Source organism: Schistocerca gregaria, chromosome 3 (genome assembly GCF_023897955.1).
Source record: "Schistocerca gregaria isolate iqSchGreg1 chromosome 3, iqSchGreg1.2, whole genome shotgun sequence".
Classification (NCBI taxonomy): domain Eukaryota; kingdom Metazoa; phylum Arthropoda; class Insecta; order Orthoptera; family Acrididae; genus Schistocerca; species Schistocerca gregaria.
The window spans coordinates 673,388,961-673,392,956 of record NC_064922.1 but is presented as its reverse complement, the minus strand read 5'-3'; the positions used below and the strand labels follow the sequence as shown (position 1 = coordinate 673,392,956).

General features: G+C 39.4%; 1 non-coding gene across 1 annotated transcript; it reads left to right on the top strand.

The window, feature by feature from the left end:
- The first annotated feature begins 213 nt into the window (after window positions 1-213).
- Window positions 214-288, top strand: Trnas-uga (transfer RNA serine (anticodon UGA)). The gene has a single exon. It is a non-coding gene; the product is annotated as a tRNA-Ser (tRNA).
- The last annotated feature ends 3,708 nt before the right edge of the window (window positions 289-3,996 follow it).

Genomic DNA, 3,996 nt, shown 5'->3' with positions numbered 1-3,996 from the left:
TTACGTTCTCTTTGCCAAAGACCTAAGTTCTTGTTTCTTCTCACGGAACTTTAATTTCCGATATAAATTTTTCCAAGCTTTTTTTATTCACTGCATTTCTGTGTACCGACTGAATAAGATCGGTGAGAGACAACAAACTTGTCTCATTTCCAGAATGAGAATTTCACTCTGCAACGGAGTGTTCACTGATATGAAACTTTCTGGCGTGAGTCGTGCTTGATTAGCTCAGATGGTAGAGCGCTTGCCCTTGAAAGGCAAAGGCCCCGAGTTCGAGTCTCGGTCCGGCACACAACTTTAATCTGCCAGGAAGTTTCATTTCTCATTTCCTTACTAACTAATGCTTTTCCTTCTTGTCTTTCGATTCTCATATTTGCAGTCTGGTCCCTGTACGATTTTTAGATAACCTTATATTCCCTGTGGTTCAAAATGTCAAATAGTTTATTTTCGGCATCAAAGTCTAAAGCTTTTTCTAAATCTACGAATACTGTAAATATAGGTTTGGTATTCTTCAGCCTGCCTTTTAAGATAAATCGTAGGACCAGTACTGCATATTTTTACATTTCTCTGGAGCACACTCTTATCTTGCCCGAAGCAGGTTACTACTAAATTTCCGTTCTTGTGTAAATAATTCGTATCTCTATTTGGCCACCGTAGCTTAAAGAACTGATGTATTGCTAATATACACACCTACTGTGTCCGCCATCTTGAAGTAAGACTTACTCCTTTTGTCGGGTTCAGCTAAACTGGTGGCTGTCCGACATTTGCTTAACGTCATTCAGAAGAATAAAGACCTTCAGTTCAGCAACAGTAACTTAATTGCGAGCGCGTATCTGACGACGACCGGCATGCATGGACCGATCGGAGTTACAAAATTTGCTTCGGGCCTCTACAGAAGGATCCTTAATCCTGGGAAAACTTCCGTAGTTATTAGAGAGAAAACAGTACTAGTCCACACAAGCAAGGAGGCACGGAACTACCCAAAGTCTGAGGGTACTTCACTTATCCCACATAAGTACGTTACAGAACACGTGGAATTATTTTCACAGGGATGCCTCCCTAACAGATCTCAATAATACTGTGGGAACTCCATGGGCATTCTTTCGAACCTATAATCTCACAGTTCTTTATTAAATTTTCGTCACGCTACCGTGGCTCTTATCTCATTGCCATCTACTTCTTTTCTTCTCTTTTATTACTTTTTTGAACTCATCTTCCTTTATATGGGACTTCTAAATATTCCTTCCAACTTTCATCTGTCCCTTCCTTGCTTAGTACCAGATTGTCTTCAGAACTCTTAACATTTATACAATTTCTCCAACGTTTTTTTTTTCCAAAAGTCTCTTTTATTTTCCTAGAGGCACCATCTATTTTTACCGTAGTCATCCTTGTATCGACAGCCAAGCATCTCTCATCCATGTATTCTTGCTTTGCCGTTCAGGATATCCTCACAGTTTTATTTTTTGAACATCTGCATCGCCTTTAGGCCACTACATTTGCTGCAACATTACGTTTTCTTACGCCTTCAATTACTCGTAGACTCTGTGTCTCTAACCTATATTAACAGGTGCATACTGTGTGTATAACAGAGAAAATATCCTTACCTAGAGGGACAGAACACCTGTGAGTACTCCAACCGATGACGACAAATAAATAATCAGTAGGACCAAAATACTGGTCGCCAACATTGAGGGAACTCTCATCGGAAGGAAAGGGACTTATTGATTTTGAAACTCACTTAGTCGGAAGAAACATTTTTGCTGTGTGTTGAAAAATTCATCGGAAACATGAAACTAGAAAGCAATATTGTCAATAAAGAACTATACTCGAATTTGGTACAAAATTAGGTGTTAACGTTAAGGAAAACGCTGCTCAAAGAGGATGTCTGGACATAAATGATGGAAACTTGTTTCCAGCTGTCAATTGATCCCTTACTACAATCTAACTGGATATGAAATCCCATAATAAACTGCAGGTAGAAAGTCCCGTATACCTGACACGGTTATGGGACATTTTCATTCTTTTTTATAATGAGTACTGCAGTACTCCAAATGCTATCGGCTACAATAAAATTCTAATAAGAGAATGTGTTCTTCAAAGGCAGTCTGCGTATGGAACATTTGTTTCAGTGTTTCTGTCTCTTCACTTATTTGGTGTGGCAATTGTGAATATGCCAGAGATTGTTTGCATCTGCGTCACGTGCCTGAGGTACACTGTTAAGGTGGCTGGTGCACCGGAAAACGGTAGAAACGCGACGCCAATGTTTCACATCGAGCAGACGTCCTCATATCCCATATATTAAATACGCAAAGGATATGTCCCCGCTTTTAGTCCGTTTTTTATAGTGACATACGGCAGAAAAGCTTTGTAATATCCACAGCTGACACATTTTCTGTCGCCCTTGAATCTCTGAAGTATGGAGTGCGGAAGTGGTTGCTACTGAAATATGCATCAACCGCCGCTAACATTTGTCATTCCGAAAGCGCTACCGAAATATACTATTCGGTTCACGTCACTTCTAAAATGTGTCTCATTCGAAACATGGACTATATAAAGAGACAGATAAAGGCTTGATTTTATTTCACCACCTGTCTGCAATTTTGCGTAATGCAGTAATTATTAAAAGGGTAAAAAAAGCTACTTGTACATGTCTTTACAAAGTTTCGTTTCCCATTTCCACCACAAAGCATCGGTTATATATTTCCATCACACCGCTAGATTTGTTACCTTGCGTCATGGACTCCATTCACTACTAATCAGTTGTTCATTACAATTAAACTTTTTTAGAATTTATGTGGTACGTATTTCCTATGTGGAAAGTTACGAACCGGGTATAATTAAGTCAAGAGTTACATACACCTTTAAGAAAACTATTTCCGGTTAACTGGGGAGGGGGCCAATGTTTGTTTTATGGAGGCATAATTATCACCAGTCATCACTTATTCCTTGTCGCAAATTACGTACACTCCAAAATAGAGATTGATAAAAGTAACCTATATAGTAGTAGCCTATATTTCTCTAGAAAGTTACTTCGCATTTCTTAAAGGCTGTTGTCGAGAGCATAAAATGATCACAAAATACGAAGTTTATAGAATGTAACTGTCATAAACTACAAAGTATTAAGACACTGATTTCAGTCCAATTCAGACGAGTTTATGGGCACAATGCTTCAGGAGCCAACTTTATCACTCAGAGCACTAGGTTTTACGGAATGTGTTATACTGTCGGAAAAATATCAAACTTTTTTATTGCTGTTCATCTTGACAATATGCATTCACTGCAGTCGGTAATTGGTTACCTTAACACCGTTCTTCTGAAATAGGAAACCTTGGTCCTACAAACAGGGCGATCAACAGCGAGATCATCTATGCCCTTACTACACTAATTGAGGACGAATGTGATTATTTTATTATGTGGCCTAGATGTAGTGTCTTTGATTAGTAATCAAAACGTCTTCGGTACCATGTACAAAACGAAAGACCGTATTCATTAATAATCAGCACTGGCGGCAGAATACTTCCGGCATAAGAAATCATCCTCATTCGGCTCTCAGCCTTATCAAAGAGGGCTGAGGAACAGACATAGGTTAAAGGCAGTCTGTTGTTCTTCGGACAGGAAAAATCCCCTAAAGGCGGAAGTATCAGCAATGATCAACGGCAAGAGGATGCAGACAACTGTGGAAACCACTGCCTTAAAGACACATAATGTGCATCCACACGACATGTGGCCTGTAATTGAAGAAGGGTCATTACGATCCTTACTTTGGGAAAAGAATCAGGAATAGTCTCCCATTCGGATCTCCGCCAGAAGACTGCTATGGGGAGGTGCCCATGCGAAAAAGACTGAAAAACGAATGAAATGATAACGTTCTACGAGTCAGATCTTGGAATGTCAAAAGCTTTAATGTGGTTGGAAAATTAGAAAATTTGAAAACGAAAATGCCAAGGTTGTATCTACCTATATCAGGTGTCAGTGAAGTGAAATGCGAAGAACACGATG